The 26,998-nt window shown below is 36.3% G+C and overlaps 1 protein-coding gene and 1 long non-coding RNA gene across 2 annotated transcripts in view; one reads left to right on the forward strand and one right to left on the reverse strand.

Annotated features, from left to right (window-relative positions):
- The window catches only part of DPYD (dihydropyrimidine dehydrogenase), a 961,456-nt gene that overhangs the window by 365,393 nt on the left and 569,065 nt on the right, over positions 1-26,998 (forward strand).
- LOC143649988 (uncharacterized) lies at positions 11,113-23,292 on the reverse strand. Its single transcript, XR_013159294.1, has 3 exons — positions 23,182-23,292; positions 14,699-14,783; positions 11,113-11,377 (listed from the first exon to the last, which is right to left on the reverse strand). It is a non-coding gene; the product is annotated as an uncharacterized LOC143649988 (long non-coding RNA).

The raw sequence follows: 26,998 nt of genomic DNA on the forward strand, positions 1-26,998 counted from the left end.
TGATGAAGCTGTAAGGAAATAGTCTTATGTAATGCTCATATAAAGCCATCAATTCCACTTTTGGAAAATTATTTTACAGAATTGAAGACATATGGAATTATGAGTGTAAAAGCTTACTAACTGCAATACTGTTTGTATTAGCAAAGTAATGGAATCAACCCAAATATCCATCAAGATAGACTAACTAATAACGATAAACAAAATGTTATGTAATAAATTATGGTTCATAGAATAACATGCAGCTTTAAAATGATGAAGATCTTTGTATAGTGATGGAGAATTATCTCTGAGATGGATCAGGATAATGAAAAAGTTGGTGCAGAAGAGTGTATGCTGTTGTCTGTGTAAAAAAGAGGGAAATGGCGGGCCGCGGTGGCTCAGCGGGCAAAGTGCTTGCCTGCCATGCCGGAGGACCTCGGTTCGATTCCCGGCCCCAGCCCATGTAAAAAACAAACAAACAAACAAAATACAATAAAACAAGAAAATGTTTAAAGATGTTTCCCTTTCTTCCTTCCTTCTTTCCTTCCCTTCCTCCCTCTTTCTAAAAAAAAAAAAAAAAAAAGAGGGAAATATAAAAATATTCATATTTATTATAATAATAAATACATTTATATTTATTTCTTCATATAAAAATTGTGTATGTAAGCCTATACACAAAAATTAAACCAGTGGATAAAATAGTGATGGGAGACTTTTCACAATATCCTATTTTATATCTTAGCTTTGAACTCTATGACTGTATGACATATTCCAAACAGTAACTTTAAAATATTACCTTTAAAACCATATCGTAGTATTCACTTTCTAGTGTATTACCATCTGATGTCTCCATATAAATGTTTGCACTACATAGTGACCTGATAACTAGGGGGTCAGAAAGCAATGGGAATTTGAAACATGACATTTTAGTAGTTATATTACATTGCAGAGTTTTTTTTTAACTTCCTCGAGATGAAGGAATTTGAGATTTTCTAATCGACCTGTCTCATTTTACAGGCAAAGAGGGTTAATATACACTAAATAAATATGCTTGCTTTGTTGTTCTCAATGGCAGGATTCTGTTCACAAAGCCTCTTCAGCTAGCTTAAGTAAACGGTGGTTAACAGTAAAGACAGGAAACGAAATATTGTGAGTTTTTTGTAGGAACTGGGAAACAGTCAAGAGTAGCAGTAAAGTTCTTCAGTCGTTGATGGCCAAAAAATCTTTTATAGCTACTCTTTCTCTTTTTGTTTTGGCTACTTCATTCTCCTGCCCTTCTCTGCACTGTTATGTGTGCGTATTGTACCCGTCTTCCAATGGAGTCCTCAACCCTCTATTTTGAAGATTTCAGCCAAATCACTCCCACTCCCCACTATGGACAGCATGTAGCATCTGATTGGATTAAGCAGAGGTCAGGACCTGGATTAAGCATTCATCCCTCCTCCAATCAGCTGTGTCCAAAGGAAGGAACATTTGGAATGTAGGACTGCCAGTTCAAGTCTGGGAGCAAACTAAGGAGTGCCATATATATTTTGCATTCCACCCATTTGTCAACCAGTCAGTCATACCTTTCTTCCAAGAAAGACAGGGAAGCCAAAACTCAATTTTCAAAATGAAGAGGAAACGTGAAGCATGAGTTTTCATGATAAGCATTTTATGTTAGAAGCCCTGCTGCTGGGATTTATCTCTTTTAAGATTGGTCCCTTACAGTCATATCGGGCAAGATTAAAGTTATTTTAACCTAAGTTTCTGATTTTAGAGCCTGGAGCAACAGGGTCAGGTTGAGTCATGTATGCTTTTCTTTTATCACTATATTGGCCTTTGTGACTTTTCAATAAAAGTAACCATTATATTTACCCAGGGAAGGTTTCCATGATGCATGGTCTATAAAGAAGCAGGAGCCACGTGGCAGTGCACTTGTGGCAAATGCAAGTTCTTTCCTAAGTTTTTTACATCTAATAATTAGATTGCTCACATTGATTAGATCACGGTGTGCTTGTGGAACTGTTATGATTACAGATACAGACATTCCTCTGATAAAAAAGTTAGTACATGAATAAAAGTGCTTCTGCCAGAGGCTGGAAGCAATACTAAAAAAAAAAAAAACAACCTTGATGCAACAGATGGGTTTGGGAAAAGTCATTGTTCCTCCTTAGGAATGTGTTTTTTTTAAATAAATCAAAGACCATGTAATCTTTGAATTCTGTAAACTAATATGTAACTTGTATTCATTTGGTCTATATTTAAATATTTTTGATGAATTATCAGCTATAAAATCAAGTTGTATATTGCTAGAGATAAATGATAGATTCTATGGTAACTGATTGACTTTGGGTTGCTTTTGTTCGGATAGATAACTACTTTTATAAAGTTGTAAATACAGTTTCCTCCTATTTGTTTCATTTAAATTGAGTAGAATAAGGACCTGCTTTCAGATGACTGTTGACCTTCATCAGTGTCACTCAGAAATCATGTTGTCTTGAATAGGAATGTGATACATCATCTGTTAATGGATAGATGTGTTGTGGCATCTAATTTTGAGATTTTTTTTAATGGATCTCAACACTCTAATGGGCTTCTTAATTAATAATGAGATCTTTGAATCAGTCATATCTGAAAATCTTATTTCTTTATTAACATAGCAGTGATATGAAATTAAACACAGACATATGCACACACACACACACACACACACCACTTATAAGTCCCAGCTTCACAAACTATTTTAAGATTGGTGTCTTATTTTTAATGATATTTTTGATAATTTGATATGCCACATAACTTTAGTGAGCATTAAGAAAATATTTTTCTTAAACCTTTAAAAAATTTAACTCCTTCTTATTTACATTTTTAAAATGATCCAGGCTTACAATTTCTATTTTCCAAAATTTATATAGAAAGTAAGAAGACAGGGTAGGAGGAGAGAGCAAAACATACACACAAAGTAACAGTGAGTACAATACAATAATTTTGTTTAGTGTTAGAACCATGGCTCAGTGGGTATCAGAAAGCAATAGAAAATTATTTTTAAATTCAGTGCACACAGACACACTCACATTTATATCACAATATGACGTTATCAATTATAAGTAAAGCATAAGCATTTTTAAGTGTTTATTATATACCTGTCATATATAATGCCATTTAAAATTACTATAGCAGTCCTAAAAATATACAGTCTTAGTCCCATTTTATAAATGGAGCCAAGATTAAATTATTTAAGAATGTTATTAAATCACCCCATTAGTAATTGGGTAAAACTGGCCCGTCATAACCCAACGTTCATATTCTTTCTTCCTCATTTACTGCCTGCAAGCAAGTTTTGCCTTGCTACACTGGTGATTGGATAACATAACCCAGGAACTGTTCTCTGGAGAAAAATATGTGCTTAAAGCTTCAAGAGTATATATTGAATCCATTAGGATATCATCTTCCAATATGAAGGTTATCCCTCATACAGTATCAGGAGCTTTAAACTTAATTCTTAAATTTTCTTTGCTGCTTAGCTCATATCATCAATAATATAGACTTGGTAAGCTGGTGGATGACCTTATATTAGAAAACAGCTTCTCTCAGGTAGTTTAGCAATCTGCTGCTAATACCCACACATACAAAATCATTCCTGTCTTACTCTGAGGCAAGATAGCTCCCTAGGTCATATTACTCAATGAAAGGGCAACAGGAGCATAGCCTAAAAGTATATTGAATATATATATATATATATATATATATATATATATATATATAATTATAAAATATGTTTCTCTCTTCCCCAAGCTCTGATATGCTGGTCCAGATTCAGCAGAATTATGCGCATTTTTGAAAAACTATCTGTGTAATTCTTATCTGTAACCCTTTCCTTCCATGCCTTCTAGACTTTTTAAGGCCAAAGAAGAGAGCAGTCTTATTCTTGGAAACACCAAGTTTATGAATCGTGAGACAAGTTCATGGACATGATGCAGGGCACTAAAAACGTGTTTATAAGAATACATTCCAAATAAAAGAGACCCATTAGCTAAACCATTTGATTTCTCTGTTCTATACCCCATGTTCCCAGAATGATCCTTGTCAAAGGTGTTCACAAAAGCCATTGGTGAGTTTCATATCTTAAGATATTTAAATAGAATATGGAAGAGTTCTATATATTGAGGCATTTAAAAAAAGAAAAGAAAAGCAGAAAGCATGGTAGGTATTCTAGTTTGCTAGCTGCCGGAAAGCAATATACCAGAAACGGAATGGCTTTCAAAAGAGGGAATTTAATGAGTTGCTAGTCTGCAGTTCTGAGACCGAGAAAATGTCCCAATTAAAACAAGTTTATAGACATGTCCAATTTAAGGCATCTGGGGGAAGATACCTTGGTTCAAGAAGGCCAACAGCGTTCAACGTTTCTCTCTCACCTGGAAGGGCACATGGCCAACATGGGGCATCTGCTGGCTTTCACGCGGCTCTACCAAAAAGGGCCTCTCTCCAAAATGTTTCCTCTGTTAAAGTATTCCAGTAAGCAACTCCACCTTCAGTGGGTGGAGACACACTTCCATGGAAATCATCTTATCAAAAGTTACCATCCACAATTGGGTGGGTCACATCTTCATGGAAACAACCAAAATGCTCCCACCCAGCAATACTGAATGAGGATCAAAGGGCATGGCTTTTCTGGGGTCCACCACAGATTGAGACCAGCACAGTAGGTAGCACCTTTCTTAAAATATCCTTTGGTAACCCGATCATTATGGAGGGCCTCTGCCCATCATGGACTCGAATCCCAGCTCTTCTCCTTTTTCTCTCTCCCTTTCTCTTTTCGCTCTTCTTCTGACCTTTTTTATTTTTTTGCTTTAGACCATAGAGCAAATCCACGCTGGGCCTCCTTTAACCTTTGGCTTTGTTTTCTGGGCACTTGCAAACCCCCGGACATTTTGTGTATTCCCTCAAGTTGTGCAGCACTGTGGGTCTGCCATTCACATTCACAGAATTTCTTACTGACTCTCAATAGGCCTGTAAGGCATTGCACAGGACAGATAATGTCCTCTTCAAGAAAAGTTCCCATGTTGTAGGATTCCATGAATTCAGACTTTCATGGAGAGTCATTGAAGAATTTGGGGCAGAAAAATAGCGTTGGCAAAGAGATGTTTATTTATCTGAGAGCATTGGCAACATGCGGTTAGTAGAAGCAGAAATTGGTGTCAATGATTATATGATAATAATGATAACCTGTGTCTTCCTATTTCTATGTCTCTTTTCTTATAACAATAATAAATGTCAGTAAGCAGTTGTAAAAGTATTGTCAGGCATGTAGAATCTTAAAATTTATTTCTAAATTGTCATATAATTCTACTTGATAGGATTTTTATCCATATTTTATTTATAGAGAACATGAAACCAGGGAGTTTAAGTGGCATATCCAAGCTCACACACCTTTAAGTGCTACAGCCAAGATTCAACCCATGTCTACATAATTCTTATCCATGCCAAGAGAGAGGGATAGACATGTGGAGAATAGCAAGGACAGTAAAAATGCAAAGACAAATAGAAAGAAGGTGAAAGTGATCAATATTAGGACTTGATTGATTGACTTAGGAGTGACCAAGTGCTTGGAGGGCAGAGAAGGGAATAAAGATAAGAATGATTCTAAGGGAGCCTGGCTTATATATATATTTTTTTACAGAAATGGTGAGGTTTAGAAGAAAAGTTAATTTAGATAAAAAGAACAATTTTGACTATATGCATTATTACCTGAGTTAATGGTAATATCAGTATCTTTTCTTTTAAATACACTTCAACATTTATTTTTGAATGCTTCCTATTTGTACAATGCATATGCTGAGCACACAACTTTTAGCAGACGCATCCCCTAGGCTCGAAAAATTCTAGGCTAGTTGAGTGAAAAAGATTTTCATGTGCTTAATAGGTAGAGAACAATTTCAAGTCAATACATAAGTACATTTCATTCCTTGCGTAAGAACCACTTTGGTAGTCTAAATGAGATAAGCTGGTTCTTTGCCCAGAATCTCTTGAGGGAGGAGCTGAAGAAGAGGTAAGCCCTCCTGTCTAAGAACTGTACTCTGACCATCCTTGGGCCTCAGGTTTGTAGATATCCTGATGTGAGGAGGGAGAACTTACCGAGGAAGAGAGGCCTATACCTAACACAGGTGCTGGAAGCACGCTCAGGCCTTTTGGGCAGAGAATTTTAGCATAGTAATTGGGAGGAGGGGAGGTATAGGCTCCAGGTGGGCATACACCCTTTGCCGTATGAACATCTTGCCCTGCGGGGAATAGCCAAAGACTAGCTATCGTGGTGTGTTCTGCAGCCCAGTGCCTTCTGAAGTCTGGAGCCAGGACCCAGGTAGCCTGGGTCTAAGGGCAATGCCACCCAGCTTCCCACTGCAGAGACATCACGTTTCTCAACAGCGACTCTTCTGGTGCTTTGTGCCTCTCAACTTTTTTGAACACTCCATCTAAGTAAACAGAGCATGGACTGAACACATTCCTTTTCCCTTGGTTATCTGCATTTTAAGCCCTTTATCTCTAGCTATAGATTGAAAAGCTTTGTCTCTAGTAAAAAGAATTTCAGGCAATTGCAACCAGATGGACAGAGATTAGTTTGGGTCCTAAGTGACTTCTCTTTGTCCCTAAAATCCTGCAATTATCAGTTGCACTTTAGTCATGCAGGAATTGGTTTGGTTTTGACACTGTTCTATAAGCCTTGTGGAAATGTGTGTGTCCACTAGTGGTAAATACTGTTAAATGCTTACCAATTATTTTTCAACTAGTGTATCTCTGACTGTCTTTCTTTGGAACTTCTAAAGGCAGCTGTTGGAATTTTTCATATCGTCTACCTCCTTTTTCATGGTTTATATCTCTGCTCTGTGAACTGCTCCTTCAGCGTCATCACTAATTATCTCCTTGACCCCTTCAGAGCAAGATGACCTTTTTAGTTATTTTAATTTTAATAATTATATTTTTATTTCCCCTTTATTTTGTATGAATTATTTTTTCAAATATATTTTTCACATTACATGTTTCTCTCTTTTTTGTATTATTCTTTCATGACTTGTTTTCAGAAAAGCCAATGCTTCATTTTCTGTTTGTGCATCCCAGACAAACTTAAAAGTTTTTATCAGTGTTCCATAAAATTAATTTAGTTTTTGTGAATTCATGATTTAGATGTTGATTTAGTCGGTTTTCTTTCTTCGCATTAGGATAGTCTACATAATTTAAGTTTGATTTTTTGCTGTCACTTTTGTTTTTACTTTTTTTCTCTTTCTTTTCTTAAACTTTTCTTTCCTTCTGTTAATGACTTTGCAGTTGCCTCAACCTGGTCCTTTAGGACTGTAGCACCGAGTTAGGTCTTGGTAATATGTTTGGGAGTGTTTTCCAATGGTGATTCAGTGTCAGAAATGGCTGTTGGTTTGATTAATAGTGAACAGACTGTCTTTGCCTCGCTAGACTCTCAGGTTCACATTTTTAAATACAGTCATAGGTGCAGCCAGTTGGCTGGCAATAGTTCTGGCCATTTTCCTTGGCAGGTAGCCCTATCCCGGAACTAGATTTTGGTTCTAGAAACCTGCTTTCAGATCCCCCATATCATTTTAAGTCCCCTTTATTGTGGCCTTAATATTGCTTACCACTTGACATTTCTACCTGTTTTGGGGAACCAAAGTGATTTCTACCTTATAGTCAAGGCTGGTTATATTTTTTGGTCTTCTTTTTTTATTTACTATCCTATTGATTATAATCCACCTTGATGCAAAATTCTCATCACTTGGGTAATTTCATACTTTGGATTTTCCTTTCAGGTATTATTATTATTATTGGAGGCTCTTAGTCAAAAGAATATAATTAACAAGCAAATCAAAGAATGCCGTGAGGTTTGAGCAAATTTGATAAGGTTAGAAAAAGTGTGCCTCACCATTTTTTATTAGAATTGCTTCTGTTTTTCAAACCTGGAAAGAGGCCAGGGACATTTTTTCTTAGTTATGTACATTTTGTCTATATCCTTAGGCTTTAAAGACCAAGCTAAGATTAACCAGCAATTGCAGAAATGTTGACTGCTTGACAACAATTTGGTACATTTTCACCTTAAAAAAACAAAAAAAACAAAAACAAAAAGCCCATCCTCAAACCTAGTTATCTCAGGTTATAATTTATACAAATGAAAGTAGGGATACAAGTAAGTACATTAGAAATGGTGAGACCATCATTTTACTAATGGCAGTGAGAAAATCCTTTCAGTAAGAACATAGCCTGATATCTGGGTTGGTAGAATTCGTGAAAGTCATGAATAGGATTGAGGCCATTATTTCACTTAAAATTTTACAGTGAGAGTTAAAACATCAGTGATGAACAGCAAGGGGCATGTATTATTAATATTCCAAGATAGATTTCTTTTTCATACTGTGTGTCTTAAAATATTTTAACTTTATTCATGTCCAGTTTTTGAGCAAGTTTGGAAGAATATCTGTAAACCTGTAGTAGTATAACTAATTATCTCGCATGCATTTATCATTAAATAAACCTCACAGGAGACAGCAAGATTGTTTACTTAAGCAGTATAATGCTGGGGACGGTAGATCGCTCTAGAACACAGGATTACATTGCCGGAATGGCACTATTTATTAAGCTATGATAACACTAATGTTCCTCTTTGATGTATAGCGTGTGCGACTTCAGCTGAACTTGTAGAGAGCCTTAAGGATGTTTCATTGAACATTTAGTATGGCAGCCAGCCAGAATACATTTAGTCTAAGCCCAGATGACGGGCTGGTAATGAGGTAGTGATTGATGACCGTGGCTTCCTTATGAAAACCTGCTTGATATGCTGGGGGGGAAATGCATTGCCAGCTCTTTTCATTTCGCTCCCTCTTATATTAGTTATTTTTACTGTGGAAGAAGTTACATGGGCTTGTGCTTATGCACTCTTGGCATCACTTTTAGATTACAATCGAGTGGTGGTATGGAATTTTAGAGGTCCAGCCTGTGGCTATGTTTATGTATAATTCAAATCTCAATTTCAAAGGGGTCTTTAAAAATCATTTTTAAAAACTATAACTGTGTTATCCATAAAATAGTCTAATTTTCTTATTATGCATCTACTTTTTGATGTTATGGTTTCTCTGACTCCTTTACCCCCTTTCTTTACAGTAAAATAAATCTCCCTACCTCCATAATTTTAAATAATAGATATTTGTCCCAAATTGCCAAACATGATTCAAAAAAATTCTATTTTCAATTCTTATTGCATTTCAGCATGTGTATGTGTCTATTTTCCCCTGAATAAAATATGGACAATTTATTAATTCTGTCTATTTTTATTTATGCAACCCCTCCGACTTAGTTCTCAATGGAACATTTCTTAGAGGCACCTTTTGTTTTTTGTCCATCTCTGTTGCTTTATGAATTTGCTCTCTTATTCTTTGTCAACATAAATCATTTTTCAGATTGGTTTCACATAAGCACTTATGATTAAAAATGCCACTTGCTAGAATGGCCACTTTGGTTGCCTACTGACCTGGGACAAGGTGAAGCAGAGCCCAAGATTGACATTTCACCCTTAATAAATCTTGCTTGTTGAAATGCCAGCAATAAATAGGTTAGCTGAGATTGACAAGAGATAATAAACTGTGCTTTGAGCTGGCTTGATTGTGGCTGACTGGGCTTTCAATTTTGCCAATCAGAAGGGAGTTTGAGTCTTTTTTTTTTTTTTGCGACTTGCAGCCATTTATGTCTTTGGGGGCTTGACATGACCAAACAGAATACCCGGAGCTCCAGGTCCCAATCCTATCTTTGGGACAGCTCAATGGGTTTGAAGAGACTGGGAAATCCTGCTGGGATTCCCAGAACCCACATTAGGCCAAAAATGAGAATCAGTAAGCGTTCTCTCAGAAGCCTATTGCTAACTTACTTTTTTGTTGTTTCAACTACTTCCAATTCTTCAATTATTTAAGTTATTAGAGAACCTGGGATGAAACAAATTGAGACAACAGTAGTATTAGTGTCCCACTGAGGTTTGGCTTATCTCTTAAAGCTTTTGATGATACTTCCTATTGACAGACTCTGTAAAGGGCAGGAAATTGTATTACCACTGTAACTCTTTACTTTGCTACCCATCAGAACATACTAACAGAATCAGAGTTGTACCAAAGTGGAAGGCTTATCCCTTCATATTATAGAACTTATCTTTTATTAATAAATTGCTTACCACTATTACCACCAAACTCTACTTTCTTACTGGAGATAAAGAAACTTGTTATTTACCAGGAAAAGTTTCTGGGAGCAAAAACTTGACCTGAAATGAATTATTTACAAGTTTAGAAGAAAAGACTTGCTAAGTCAACGCTACAGCTGAGAAATAAGCCAACACTTTCCCTAAAACAGCTTGAAGCTGACAAAACACCAAGCTCTCAGGTCCTAGAGCAGCAGCAGTTCAGGGTCTTGTTAGCTTCGAGCTTAACAAGTGACAACACTGGAAGCAGCACAAAGGAGGAACGAGCCCCCCAAGAGGAAAACACAGAGGGGCTAGAAATAGAATAGCTCGAAAGTCTTGGAGAAACTACATGTAAGCGATGGTGAGGCATATAAAGTGTCAAAGGAATTTAGGAAGTAACAAAAAAAAATGAAATAGTTAAGGAGGGGAGGTGGGGACTGAAATCAAGCAAAATATGAAAAAAAAATTGTGAAGTTAAAAAGGACATTGCATTTGTATTATATATACTGCTTCAAAGCATGTTTGCATTACTTTTGTTCAAGTCTCACAACTCTAAGAATAGATTTTGTTATCCCCAATTTACAGATCAATCATAAAATTATGATTTGCATAGATCCTAGTGTTTTCTAGATCCTAATTTTTAAACTGCATTCATAGAACTTGCTGAAAAAATATGTAGATATATATGACTAAGTTGCTAACATTTTACGTATTTTTTTATTTCTTTAAGCGCTTTGGGGAACTGTTTTAAATAAGGTGATCACAAAAGGCCTCTCTGAGGAGGGTCATTTGAGTAATTGAATTATGTGAGAGTGTCAGCCATACAGAAGTCTGGGCTACTTCTTTTGATAAAATATGGCTGTATCATACCAAGCACAGGAGCAGGAGGAGATTACATTGAAGAGGCAGGCAGTTCCCAAAGAAGTAATGCCTTTGGAAGCAGCCAACAGAGGATGAAGAAGGCTTTCTGAGTGTCCCAGCCCCTTCACCGGTTGGGTAGGGTAGCTCTGAGGCATGCATCCTTCTTTTACTTCCGGAATCTCCAGCAGCACCAAGCTTGTTTCTCACTCTTGACTTACTTGATAACACACCCTTTATTTGCTTTCTTCTCTCTCATCGCCACTCCTCGACATGTGTTTCCTGGGTTCATCTCCCAAATAAACGACTTGCTCACAATTTCTTATCTCAGATCTGCTTCTGAAAACCCCAACCAAGACAGTGGTAAGAAGGTGTCAAGTTTAGCATGGGATTTAAAAGTAGAGCTGATAACGTTTATTGATAGATTAGATTCTGGGTTGGAGGAAAACGGAGAAAGCAAAGAAACCAAAGATTTGCCTTTTTTTTTAACAAACGACTTCTAACTTAAAAGATCACTTTTCGAAGCCCATTTTTTATGTGTTAAATAGGTTATTCCTTAATCCCTGTTACTGTTATTGCCAATTGAAAACAGATCCCAGCACCTCCAGTTAACATGGAGAGGTACCAGGGTTTGAATCCAGGTGTTTAGTTTCAATTCTGGGCAAGTAACCACTATGCTATTTTGCATAGCCAGTACAAAGGCCATAAATCAGCATACCCATACATTCATTTTTACTAGTTCTGTTTGAATATAATGAAGTGGTAGTACTGTGTTTCTCTTCCTCTAATCACTTCTTTTAGCATGCATGCATGTATAGAGCATTTTGTAAATCTAGGTAGGACTTGGCTATCATTTTACAAATTATGGCCCTTCTCATCTCATAAAAATTATGAAGAGGGATTATCATTATCATCATTATTATTAGTTGGCAAGAATTTAAAGTGGTACTGAGCTTCCTGTAATTAACTGTTAGTTGACACAGTTGTTTGAGAGTATTGCTGCATGCTTGACTGCAGGACCTGAAACAGTAGGCAAGACATATATGATTGCAAAACATTTTTTGTTACTAGCTGATTTACCAAATGGCAATTTAACTGTTAATGTTTGGGAATACTTTCTCTTTCAAATACATAAAAATAATCTCTTGGTATCTAGGGATGGAATTTAGATTACTCAAAGTTTTAGTTGCTTTGAAATTGAAGTACAGTTTGAAAGGTTTATGACCAACAGGAGCCAATATAGAGTGTGGGAATGAATTCTTAAAGCAAAAAGTCTACTTCACCCTAGTGCATAGGTTGAGGGTACCGGAGGGCCAGGAAATAGGATGGGTAACCAGGAAGCAAGTGCTCATGAGAATTTAGTTCATGAAAGCACATGAAGTTTTGAAGACTCTTCCTTTTCCTCTACTTCCAGGCACTGTTCATACTCAGAAAAGTCTACTTCTAAATCTCTTGGATATGGATGCCTTTTTCCATTCCTACTGTCTTTATCTTAGTCCAAGCACTAGTCTTTTCCCTACTAGATAGTTAAAACTCAACTCTCTAACTGACCTGCCTCAAGATAGTGTCCAAAGTCTCCAAAAGGTCCTTTATAATTTACTTTCTTGAAACAAATAATGTTATAAATTATAATAAGTAAGAGTGGTAATGCCGTAGTAATAATTTATTGATAGTGTTCTAGCCCTCTAGGCCGTCCAGTCTAGAGAAATGTTCCAAGATACGGCACTTGGAAACAAGGGAATGAAAATTATTCAGCGCAGTATTTTCTGTCATAAGCAAGATGGGAGTTGGGGGACCATAAGGCCAGTCCTGTGGCACACGGGAGAAGAGAGCATAATTCGGTTAACGACATTTGTCCAAGTGTGGTGTCATAACAAGGAAGGCAAAGGGGTCATGAGTTCTTTGAAATTTAGAGAACCGGAGACAATGAAGAGCAGGAGGGTGATTTGGGAAAACACCGGAAACAAAGTGGACTGCCAGCCACTAGCTTCCTCATGCTTTAGTGTGCAAGGGAGGAGCAGGCAGTAGTAGTTCACTGACTTGTGAGAGGTTAAAGGATAAAGGGACAACCTTGAACATTGGTCTCTACACCTCAGTTGTTGGCTCCTTCCTACATCCATGCTCTGATCATTGCAGGGTATCATGAAAATTGCTTACCTCACTAAGTGACCCATCAGTTTCTGCCTTATGTACATCATTTGTGTGCTCAGCTTTGCAAGCTCAGTATCAGTGGACTCATGATAATTTTCATGGCTGATTGGTGAAACATCTTCATTTTTTTAGGTTTTGCAAGCAATGCCGTGTGCTAATAGCCCAGTATTGCTGAAGCCTACTTAGCATTTTGTGTATGTCTATTGTTTTGCATTTTCTTCTTATCTCTTCTCTTCCTTTTACCAACAGGATTTATATTCTATTTTAACTCTCCAATTTGCCATGATCATCTTAATTTTCATACAAAATGCTAATAATCTATGCAAGCTAAAACTTATTTACCTCTAATCTCATCAGTTAAAAATATTCAGATACATTGATTTTGATCTTTGAATCTCTGATAAACCTTATTTCAGGTTCATGGAGTATAATTAAGTATATAAGCCAAGGAATAAAATGTCTTATTCATGACTTCCAATCATGAATATGTTATTTGTTGATGAACAGGAGCAAGTCTCTTGATAAATTCTGGTTCCAGCCTTTCATTTTTCATGAAACAAGATTTTCAAATTGGTGGTCTCTAAAGTTGCTTAAAATTAACATTCTGTAATTTTCTGATTAAATTTATAATCATTTTAACATTATGTACCCTTTTAATTCACTGATATTTACACAGCAATTACAATATTTCTGTTACTTTTTGATAATCTTGTTTTGAAGAATAGAATTAGAACTTTCTTGGAATCTGGATATTTTGTCTCCAATGACTCAATTTTAGCCAGGTTAGGTTTTGTTTTTATATATATAATTTTTAAGTGTTCAAATAGCTTTTAAAATAATTTTCTTCCTTTGGCCCTTGATATTCTTTGTCATGAATGTTAGTGGCACCTATATATTCATAAAATTTACTGTATGAAGTGAAACCTATTAAAAAAAAATCTGTCTTAAATCTCACATTTTTCCCTTAGAATCAGAGTTTTGCATTCTGGACCCCCCAAATGCCAGACTCTTCTTTCTAAGCTTATTTAGGACAAAATATTAGTCCTGAATTTTATAAAGTCACTATATTTAATAAATAAATTTAAAACATAGAAACAACAACAATACATAATCAAGGGACAAGAATTTGGAAATCTTCTATTATGTTTAATAACTTCAAACAGATGTCATCCCTTTTCTTACATACAGTAAACTGTTTATTCATATTCTTGTCACTTTTAGTGGCTACAAGATAGCAAACAGAGCATCCTTGATTTTTTTCCATAGGTAGTGATAGAGAAGAAAACAGTGGTACTTTGGAACAGTCAAAACAAGTTCCCCAAAAGATACTTTCAGAGAACCTAGATTAGTAAAATCTTTCCTAACAACTAAGAACTATCATTCCTTTTTTCACGAAGCAGTTAGTGGGTCCTAACATTTCTGATATTATTATAAGTCCAGATAGAAAAAGTCGTAAACTACCCTCAAATATCTAGCAGTTCGTAAAGGAGAGTGACAGTGAATACATACCTACTACTTAAGGGGGTGTCCATAGCATCTTCCTCAGGAGAGGCTAGGGAAGACTTCATGGGGGAGATGATATCTGAGTGTGGACCTGAAGAATGGCATGACTGGAATTAGTTACAAATAAAAACAGAGGGTGGGGTGAGGTGAATGGGTCTGTTATCGATGTGGAAGGAACAGCATGGGCACAAGTAAAGGGCACATTTGTAGTTGTCTGAGGCTGAAGTGGAGCCCAGCATTGGAGAGTCAGAAATATTACAACAGGCAGGATCAGGAGGGATTCGTAGACCACGTAAAGGGATTTGTTTTCATGCAGAAGATACTGGGATTATTTAAAGGATTGATTTAAACAGATTTACATTTTAGAAAAGTTAATTTGACTGCATTTTCATAAGATGGGGTCAGTGAAACTCGTGGGAGAAAAAATTCTATAAAACTTGACCAGAATATCCTTACTTTGTTCCTTCTTTTAGGAACTAAAATTAACTTTAAGAATTTGGGAGAGACTTTCTCTTTAACTTTCTTGTTTCTAGAAATGAAAGTGTTTCTAAAATTGTTATTATTAATATTGTAGAAATGTTGTTAATTCTGAAAGTAGTTCACTTACTTGGATGGATAAACAGGTAGAGGGGCAATTGTTAACACTGGTCTGTACACTCTTAGTTATTGCCTTCTATCGACTTGAGTAGAAAGTAGTATAACACACTGTCCATTATGGTGGGTTGTGAGTGAAAGTGTATAGACTTTTAATCCAAATCCTGTATCTGCTGCTTAAGAGATGTTTTAACTTGGAAAGGCGTTTCCACCTATTTAAGCTCTGTGTTCCTCTTAAATTAAGAATATATGTTTCAGTGAGCTGTTGTGGGGGTTGAATTTAAGAAATGTGAGAAAATAGTAGGCATGTAGGATATAAGAAAATACCAGGCACTTAGTACATATGTATCTCAAGAATTATAGATCCCCTCCATCCTTTTCACTTTTAATGTCTTCTCATTTTGATAATTGCCAGTCTAGCAGTAGGGAAGTGTGGTGGTTAGGTTTGGGTGTCAGTTTGGCCAGGTGATGATGCCCCATTGTTCTGTTTCTGTGGACTTAAGTCATTAGTGTGTGAAATTCATCTATGGCTGATTATATTTGCTGTAGGCTAAGGGGGAGGTGCCTTCTACAATGAGTGAGATTTAATTTAATTAGCTGGAGACTTAAAAGAAAAATATCAGAAGAGAGCTCAGCAGCTCAGCATACTTCATCTCAGCACTCACAGCTCAGCCCAAACATTTGGAGATGCAGAAAGGAATTAATTGCCCTGGGGAAAGCCACTGGAACCCAGGAGCCAGGAGGGAAGACCTGTGGACATCACCACGTACCTTCTCGTATAACAGAGAACCTCAGATGAAAGCTTGCTGCCTTTCCTCTTAAGAACTATACGTTTTTAACTAAATAAATCCCCTTATTAAAAGCTGATCCATCTCTGGTGCATTGCATTCTGCCAGCTTTAGCAAACTAAAACAAATTTTGGTATGGAGAAGCAAGGTACTGCTGCAGTTTGCAAAGAACAAACATGTTAGAATGTTTTTTTAATGGATAAGAGGAAGATTTTGGAAGGATTGTGAGGAGCTTAACAGAGAAGGCCCAGAATGCTTAGGAGAGGCTGTTGGTATGAATAAAACTGCCAATCTGGACAAAAAGGGGCAGAAAAGGGATAAATTGGAGTTTTCAGAGAGAGAGAACCATGGAAGCTAAGGTCTGAAGCCAAGAAACCTCAGGCCAGGAGAGCAGACCCACTCATACATGTGGTGAGGTTGAGTTTGCTCCAGAAGCAGAGGCTGGGCCTTCTGCCTTGCTGCTCAGGAAGAGTTGTGCTGCCTTAGACCTTGGAGAAGGTGGAGCACATTCCTTGGGGATTGGGGAGAGCCTGGCTGCCACCCCATTGTTCTGGAGATGTCGAGCATGTGCCCTGGAGACAGCAGAGAACTCGGGTGTGGATCTGATGTTTGGAGAGGGTGGAGCCAATAAAAAGGTGGAGAGAGCAAGATGCTGCATAGGTTCTTGGAAAGTGTAAGACTGCTACTTTCTAAAGCCCTGAGGACAAATGACTCTCAACTTTGAAATCCAAGGTAGTTTGCCCTGCAGATTTTCAGAACTATTTGGGTCCATGATCCCTGTGCTCCTTTCAATTTCTCCCTATGGTAATAATAACAGGTATCCTATACATGCTGCTTTTTGTATATTGGCGGCAGATAACTTGTTCTGAGTTTCACAGGTCCAGAGCCAGAAGAGAATTTTTGCCTTAGAACAGACCATACCTATAGCTAACTTTGTTGAAATTTTGTACTGGTTTTAACTTTATATTGTATTTGTATTGTTACTAAAATGATTTAAGGCTTTTGTGATATTACCAAACGAATGTATTTTGTATATGGAAAGACTTAACTGCATTGTATGCAGGACCGCTGGTAGTTGCCAAATTGACAAGGGATGGACATGTGGTAGTTAGGTTCAGATGTCAACTTATCTAGGTGATGATGCCCCATTGTTGTGTTGCTGTGGACTTAAATCATCAGTATATGAAATTCATCTATGGTTAATTGCATTTGCAGTTGGCTAAGGGGAGTACCTTCCACAATGATTGAGGTTTAATTTAATTAGCTGGAGGCTTAAAAGAGAGAGGTCAGAAGAGGGCTCATCAGCTCAGCATACCTCATCTCAACACCCACAGCTCAGCCCAGACATTTGGAAATGAAGAAAGGAATAGCCCTGGGGAAAGCCGTTGGAACCTGGAAACCAAGAGAGAAAGGCTACAGATGTCACCTTGTGCCTTCCTACATAACAGAACACCTCAGATGAAAGCTAGCTGCCTTTCTTCTTAAGAACTATAAATTTTTAGCTAAATAAATCTCCTTATTAAAAGCCGATCCTTCTTTTGTGTATTGCATTCTGGTAGCTTTAGCAAATTAAAACAGGAAGACATGCTAAGGCTTGATCCTTTGCACGTGGAAAAGTCAGCAAATTATGTTAATCAATACCCATTTAGCATTGTTAAAGAAAAGTATTGTTTATATTGGAAATATATGCATCACATTCAGAAACTATAGATTCGAGTAGAAATGTGAGGGAAAATATTAACTCATTTTTAGTTAGGCAGAGGTTTTTGGAGGATTTGGAAATGACTGCTTGTTTCTTTTCCTGTCACTTAGATTAAGTGATTTTAGACAAACCAGAAGTAGTCATTTCCCAATTAAATTGAGATTAAAATCTTCATAAAGCAAAGTACTTGGAGTAGCTGGATATTTGCATGAATTTCCCTCTTACTTTAATAATTGTTTTCTCATTTAAGTTATGTTAGTATCATTGACATTTAGAAAAACTTTGACTAGAGCTTAAAATATTTTCCCCACAGATTTGTTTCAGCAAACATTAATTAAGCACTGACAAAATACAAGAGACTCTGGGCTTGGCACTGAGGGAAATACAAATTCATTTATTCAACAAAAAATTTCTGACTTTCTGCTATGTTCCAGGCATAACAGAGTGATGATGAACCAAAGGGATCTCTGACCTCACTTTGCCCACAGTCTACTAGATACAGGAGCCAACAGGACAAGCTTTCTTATCATTGATTTTTTTTTTTTTTATTTGCATGGGTAGGCACCAGGAATCAAACCCTGGGTTCCAGCAAAGCAGGCGAGAATTCTGCCACTAAGCCACTGTCATACTGCCCTTATCACTGAATTTTGAGATGACCTAGAATGGTCAATGATTTATTTTTACTGAGGAATTCATCATCTGACACCCCCTACATGAACTTCCTCTCCATCTTCCTAATCACTTTCAGTGATGTCATAGTTAGTAAACAAGTTTGCCTAACTTCAAAGTTTTAATTATTTTCACCACTCTCCCATACTACAATCTGTTATCAATTCATATCCATTTTTTCTTTATAGTTTCTGCTACTACTCTAATCCTGAAAACAACTGTTTTATCTTAAAGATGCCATCTCTATCTCAGAATTTCTTGTTTAATTTCATCCTTTCAACTAGAATTGTCTTCCTCAGTAGGTCTTTTCCTTATATTGTAGCTCAGATCAAAAAACCCTCATCAAAAATGTTTCTGCTGCCCATGACTGAATCTCTGAAGTCCTGGTAACAACTGAACATTCTACGGACTCAAAATATTGCCTATTGCTGTGCAATGAATGATCATTCTCTGACAGAACATGCTTCTTACTTTCCACAGTAGAACCCTGTTTTAGTTTGCTAAAGCTCTCGAAATGCCATATGCCAGACATGGGCTGGTTTTTAAAAATTGGGATTCATTATTTATAAGATTACAGTTCTGAGGCCATGAAAAGGTCCAAATTGGGGCATTAACAGGTGATCCAGCTTCCTGGATCCCTCATCTCACAGATGCCGGCATCTGCTGGCCCTTCTCTCACGGGTTTCATTGCTTTCAGCATCTGCCTGCCCTGTCTATCTGTGGCTTTCCTTCTGAGCTTCTGCGTCTATCTCTTTGCTTTCTGTTTCTCTGTCTCATTCTCTTCATAAAAGACTCCAGTAAGAGGATTAAGACCCACATGGGGCATCCTCAACTGAAATAACCAAATCAAAAGGTCCCACCTACAATAAGTTTTTACACTGACAGGAATGTATTAGCTTTAAGAACATAATCTTTTCTTGGATCCATAAAACTTCCAAGCCATCACAAATCCCTTTAACAAACAACTTGCTCAGAAAACCATGTGTGAAGTCACATGTTTTTTTCCTCTCTGGGGCAAAATCACCAAAAATCTTAACTGGCTCTCATCTACCATTCAGACTCTTTTTTCTCCATTTTGTTTGACTTTTTTGGGGCACCCTTCAGTTTGCACCCTATCCTCACCTCTCTGCCTCCGTCTTGGTTCTTGATTCTGGAGACAGTCCCTTTTATTGAATATTTGGTTACCTGTTGATGTCCCTGGACTAACTCAACTCCATTCAAGCTCAAAATAGTCCAGCTTAATGAAAACTACAACAACCAGAATTCTCTCTTAGACCCATTTGCCTGGAAAGTGGTATTAAATAAATCCTGCCTAGACATCTTTGCTTATTTTGCTTTCACCATTGTGCTCTACTCTTTTCCCCTTTGTAGGTCTTCATCCTTAAAATTCCTACCCCTCTTTGCAGTTCTTTGTGAACTTTATCCTTTTTGTAAAGTCTTTCACCAACTCTTCCAGACCTCATTCTCTGCCTTGCTTCTGCACTTTCACTGTACTTTCTATTGTTTGATATGTCGTGCAATTTACATCTTTTCTCTTGCATTATATATTTTAATATTTTTTAAATTCTATAATAGTTTTGGATTTACAGGATTATTGCAATGATAGTACAGAGTTTCCATGAACTATACACCCAGTTTCTTTATTATTAGAAACTCACATTTGTTTTGGTACATTGGTTACAATTTATTAATCAATGTTTCCACATTATTAACTGAAGTCCATTCTTTATTTACTTTAGTGATGATCTAATAATCATTTTCTGTCCCAGCATCCTATCCAGGCTAGCACATTATATTTAGTGGTCATGTTTCCTTAAGCACCTCTGGATATGGTAATTTTTCAAACTTTCCTTGCTTTTGATGACCTTGACAGTTTTAAGTATTACTGGTCCGGTATTTTGTACATGTCCCTTATTTGGGATTTGGCTGAAGTTTTTCCTCATGATTAGGCTTGGGTTCTGGGTTTTGGGGAGGAAGACCACAGAAATAAAGTGCCATTTTCTGCACATCATATTGAAGGCACATGCTGTCAAGATGACTGCACTGTTGATGCTGACCCTGATCAGAAGCTGAAGCAGTGTTTGTCAGATTTCTCCACTGTGAAGTTCCTCTTATTCTCCGCTTTCCATATTGTCCTCTTTGGAAGGAAGTCACCAGGTGCAGCCCACACTTTAGGAATGAAGAATTATGTTCCATCTCTTTGAGGATTGAGTATCTACATAAATTGTTTGGATATTTTCTGCTTGGGAGATTTGTCTGTTCTCCCCATTTATTTATTTATTCAGTTGCTTAATTATATAGGTATAGACTCAGTGTATTTATTTTGTACTTTTATATAATCCAATGCTAATCTATTAATTTTGTTGCTCAAAATGTTCCATCTTTGCCCATTAGGCATTCTATCGGATGGCTCCAGTGTCCCTTTCATATATCTCTATTGTTGTGTGTATGTAGCTGTGTGTGTTCAGCACTTCCTTACTTTCGACACTATATGATTCTCTAGGCTCATTTTATATATCTCCTGTGTCAATACTAGAATCAGCCATTTCTTCAAGGGAACATGATTCCTTTTATTGAACAGTAGCATGAGAAAACAAGATGGTATGTTTGGCGTGTTTATTACTACTGTGGTGTCATTGCTTCTAGATCTTGTCAGCTAACAAACTAAGGAAATAAATGTGTATATACTCATAAATATTTCTACATATAACTGCCTGTGCCTATATTAACCTAAACATTATATTCATTATATTCATACTGATATCTCCACATCTAATCCATTATCACCGATATCATTTTGGCCTTCTCCCCTTACTTATCTGTAATCTTTCACTCCATCTGTAAGAAACTTGGCTCCCACCATTTGCTATCCTTTTTCTTAACTGTTCAATTCTAGTATGCATGTATAGTGGTATAATAATTATTAACTTGTAACTCCATTCTAACCCATTGTATTTTAAATATTTAAATGGCTAGTACTTATCATCATATGGTTCTGTATTTCCAAAAAGACCTAGAAGAATGATGAATTATAATAGGATCTGGATGTTTATATTAGTGATGGATTTTCAAACTACTTAATATTTGGTTATGTTTAATCAAATTAAAATTTTTTGCTAGCCAAAATACATTATAGATTCTGTTAATGATGCCATGGCTATAATTATTAATTTAGGTAGCCTTATTCTGGGGAGGTAAAAATATGCAAATTATTAGGTAGTTGGGTTTGAAGGTAATGCTAGATAAGCTGGTCATTACTTCACCATAGGTGTCCCAATGGGAGGAAAACATTATATAATTATCCAATTGCTATATAAAGCTATAATAAATTTTCAAGTAAGAGACTGATTTTTTAATTTAAAAATGATGCACAAAATGAAACCAGAAAACTCTAGTTAAAATGATTATATAAGGGCAGAAGTATGAGAGAAAGCTAAGAAGATTAGGCGTCTACATGTTGGAAATTGAAGAATGAAAGAGGATATACTGATAAAACTCATAAAATCATGCTCAGTATAAAAGGTAAATATTAATTTCTAGCCAAATTTCTGAAATGGTAAGCTATTTAATGCATAAGCAAAAGAAGATTTGACCAAATAAATAAATAAACCTAATTTTAAGGAAATCTTATACATGTAAATGGCTCTCAATAACCCATGAGGTATTGTCAGTAAGAATCTAATTGTATTCAAAATGAATAGAGAAGCTGATAAATAGTACAACTTTAAAAATAATGTCCTACATATCTCTTGAAATAGCAGTTGTAGCCAAATCTTAAATTCCCTATGTTTTCCTCGAAGGGGTTTTGCCAAACCATAACATTGAATTAAAGAATGGCTAAAAACATTTCTTATAAGTTGTTAGCTTTCTTGTACTTAGAATCAATCATGGTAATTACAGATGTTTGAATTAGATTTAGCTTCCCCAAATCTATTTTTCAACATGAGTAAAAGCTGTCAAACAGGCTAGACACAAATGCCTCTGGCAACACTTGAAAATGCTTTCAGCCCAGAAAATAATGTTGCCATATTAAAAATATCCATTTAAAAAATTGCCTCTAGATTTCCTAGACGCTAAGTGAAATTAGAGACAAAAAAGAAGAGACGTCCAGAGGAAGAATGCAAACGAAAACATTTTTTTTCTGCTCTAAAAAATGAAAACATTTTTAAGCTTTGAGAAATAAAACTTCTGGACTGTTGATGCTAGTAGGTATTATAAAAATACAACCAGTGGTTAAATGTTAACTTCACCTGAATTGATTAAAAATGGATTTGGATTGAATATACACATACCATATGAAAGAAAAGTGAGTTATTTAATTTAAAAAAATAAGCAATATTTTATTAGTGTAAAGACCAATACTTTAATAAAAGGAACTTTAAAAATATTGAGAAGAAATGGTAAGCTGATATAAGGTCCAAAATCATGTGCTTTCAATCAAACTGAAATTTTTATTAATTAGGAGAGTATGACAATTTGTATTTAGAGCATTAATTTTTTAAAAGAAAAATCAAACATTAAAAGCACAGTTACTATATATCACTCTATTATTAACACCTTGCATTAATATGAAATCTTTGTTATAATTCATGTAAAAGCATTTTTATAATTGAACTGTTAACTAGGGCCCATAGTTTAACTTTATTCTAGTGACATATTGTATTAGTTAGAGTTCTCTAGAGAAACAGAATCAACAGGGAACACTCGCAAATATAAAATTTATAAAAGTGTCTCACGTGACCGCGGGAATGCAGAGTCCAAAATCAGCAGGACAGGCTGTGAAACTGACAATTCTGATGGAGGGTCTGGATGAACTCCACAGGAGAGGCTCACCAGCCGAAACAGGAAGAGCCTGTCTCTTCTGAATCCTCCTTAAAAGGCTTCCAGTGATCAGACTAAGCATTACTCATTGCAGAAGACACTCGCCTTTAGCTGATTACAAATGGAATCAGCTGTGGATGTAGCTGACATGATCATAATTTAATTCTATGAAATGTCCTCATCGCAACAGACAAGCCAGCACTTGCCCAACCAGACAAACAGGTACCACCACTTGGCCAAGTTGACACATGAACCTAACCATGACATATATATGCAACCTAAAATTTCCCCTTTAATCACATTCAAATATAGAATTCAATCTGTTAAATATGTTCACAAAGCCATACATCACCAAAACTTTTCCATTGTCCCAAATGGAAATTCTGTATATTTTAAGCCTAAACTCCCTATTCCCTACCCCTGGTAAATTATATTCTAGATTCTGACTCTATGAGTTTGTTTATTCAAATTGTTTCCTGTCAGAGCATATAATATTTATCGTCTTATGCCTGGCTTATTTCACTCATTGTGATATTTTCAAGGTTTACATGTATCAGAATTTCATTCTTATTTATGGCTCAATAATCTTCCATTGTGTGTATATGCCATGTTTTGTTTATGCATTCATTGGTTGATGGACACTTGGGATGCTTCCAAGTCTGGCTATTGGGAATAATGCTGCTATGAACATTGATGTGAAAATATCTCATTGAGTCCTTTAGTTCAGTTCTTTTTTTTTTTTTTTTCTTTTCCATAGAAGTGGGGTTGCCAGGCCATATGGTAATTGTATACTTAACATTTTGAGGAACTGCCAAACTGTCTTCCACAGCACTTGCACCATTTTACATTGCCACCAGTAGTGAAAGGGTGTTTCTATTTTTCTACATCCTCTCCAATATTTGTAATTTTCTGATATTTTAAAATAGTGTCTGTTCTAGTAGGTGTGAAATGACATCCCAAAGAGGTTTTGATTTGCATTTCCCTAAAGACTAATGATGTTGAGCATTTTTTTCACTTGCTTTGTAAGTCTCATTACTTCTTTGATCCTCAATTCTTCTATTAATGCCAGCTTTCATATTTATCTGATTTTTTTAGTATTGTACCATTTTGCATCCTTTCTCATTTCTTTCTCAGTGTATTTTTTATATATTTTCTTTAAATAACAAAATTTAACATCCTAAATCTATAGCAATCATATATGATTTGATACCAAATTCAATAGCATATATATACACATTCTATACCCTTCTGCTCCCCATTTTTGTGCTTGTTGTAAGTTGTATCTTTGTATGTTGTGTGTCCAAATCATAGATTTATCATACTTTTTAAACATTTGCAATTTAGCACCTGTGAGAAGGAAAATGTGGATTTACATGCCAAAAATACAAGAGTACTGACATTTATAATTACCTATGTTTACCTTTAGGAGAAGTCTTTGTATCTTTATACTACTTTGATTCACTGTCTTATGTCCTCTCCTTTTCGTCTGAAAAACACCCAATGGTACTGCTTATAGGGCAGGTCTAGTAATGAGCTCCCTCAGCTTTTGTTTATCAAAGAATGTCTTAATCTCTTCCTCATTTTTGAAAGAAAGTCTTGCCAGATATAAAATTCTTGACTGTTTTTTTTTTAAGTTTCTGCACATTAAATATTTTATACCACTACCTTCTTGCCTCTGTCTATTGATTCTGATAAGAAGTCGAAACTTAATTTTACTAATATTCTCTTGTTCATAACTTCCTGCTTCCTCCTGCAGCTTTCAGCACTCTCCTTGTCCTTGGCGTTGGACAATTTGTTTTCTACTTGTCTGGGCATGGTTCTTTTTGAGTTTATCCTGTTTGGTGTTTGTAGGGCTTCTTGAATGGGCATATTCATGTCTTTAGTTAAATTTGGTAATTTTTCTGCCATCCTTTCTTTGAATATTCCTTCTGTCCCTTTCTCTCTTTCCGCTCCCTCTGAGACTCCTATAATGCATATATTGGTGTGCTTGATGGTATTCCACATGCCACTTAGACTCTGTTTCCTCTTTCTTATACTGTTTCTCTTTCTGTTGCTCATCCTGAATCATTTCAATTGTTTTGTCTTTGATACCACTGGTTCTTTCTTATGCCACCTCCAATTTATTGTTGAAGTCATCTAGGTAAGTTTTCATTTCAGTTATTGTGTTCTTCAACTCCAGTAATTCTGTTTAGTTCCTACTGAGAATTTCAAAGAAACTTTCATATTGTTCATTCTTTGTTTTCCCATACCCTTTAGTTTCCTTTATTTCTTTTAACATATACTGAGGATCATTTTAAAAGTCTTTTTCTGCGAAGTTGAAAGTCTGGTCCTCTTTGTTGATGGTTTCTTGATTTTTATCTTGTTCCTTTGGCTTGTCACATTATTTCCTGTTTCTTTGTGAAATTCAGGGTCCTGTCTTATCTGATCCTTCATGAAGCCTAGAGCCCTCTTTTCCTGGGCCTGTACTTTCTCTTGACCTTAGGAATCCCCCCATTTACAATTTACAGGACATGGAGTGAATGTCCTTTCTACTCCCTTTGAAACAGACTTTCATCTGATGCTCTCACCTGTGAACATAGGTAGTCTTTTGTCCCAGGCCATTCCAGCTTAATGTTTTCTCATATTATCCCATCTGTCTACAAACCTATTCTGTGCACTCAGGACAAGCTCTGGTGGGATGAGTCAGAAACGCAATCCTTGGCTCAGTCCCTCAGAGTTCCACCCTACCTGCACCCCAGTATGCTCTGAGGAGGTCTCTCTGCTCCCTGTGGAACAAGGCCAGGGACCTACAATGGAAGCACAGCCTGTCTGCACACTGCACCAGGGAGTGGGTGGGTGAGGGACCTACTGGGATACCAGAAGCTTCATTGGCATTTGAAGCTGCATTTTCTTGGTTCAGCCCTTGCCCAGTTAATATATGCCTTTAATTTTTTTTCATAGTTTTGAGAATGACTACTGTTTTATTTAAGATTCCTCTGGTGCCTTTGCCTAAAGGGGGTTGGAACAGTCACCGCCCTCAGAGCCAACTCCTAGAGATCTAAAGAAACTCAACAGAAGCAGTGATCAGTTATCAAACCACAAATATATGGAGTTTAGAGAACTAAGTTTTTATGTCCCCTTATGGCACCAGCAAGTGAGTTTTAGTTCCCACTGTGGCTATCATGAGGCTGGATTATAGGGGATCATAGCCACTGCAGGGAGTTTGGAACTCAGCAGGTATTTACTGCAATTTACAAACCTCTTTCTACTGCTTCTCCCTGGTTGCTGAACAGTGTTCTACTAGACTCTGGAGTTTCAAAATCATTGATTCAGATAGTTCCTGCCAATTGAGTAGTTGTTTTGGTGGAGAAACTGATTCCTGGATCTTCTTACCCTGCCATTTTTCACACAATTCTCCATAAATTATTCTTTGAGGGTTCTTATGTTATTCTGAACAATTAAATACAAACTACATATAATTCCAGTTTCATGGAAAGTAGTTAACTTATTATCTCTTTATTACTACATGGTTATTGCAACTAAATAAAACAGAAAATATCATTTTATCCTGCCAACCAGCATATCCATTTTGAACATAAACTGGAAGGTATCAGCTTCATATAAATAAGATACTTGAATATAATTTGTTGCAAATTGTTCATTAAGTAGGAATAATTTTATTAGGCATTTCTAGCAATACTAAAGCTAATAAAATATGTTATGACTACCTAATTGATTTGAAATCAGGCAATT

The sequence above is a fragment of the Tamandua tetradactyla genome, chromosome 11 (genome assembly GCF_023851605.1).
Source record: "Tamandua tetradactyla isolate mTamTet1 chromosome 11, mTamTet1.pri, whole genome shotgun sequence".
NCBI lineage: Eukaryota > Metazoa > Chordata > Mammalia > Pilosa > Myrmecophagidae > Tamandua > Tamandua tetradactyla.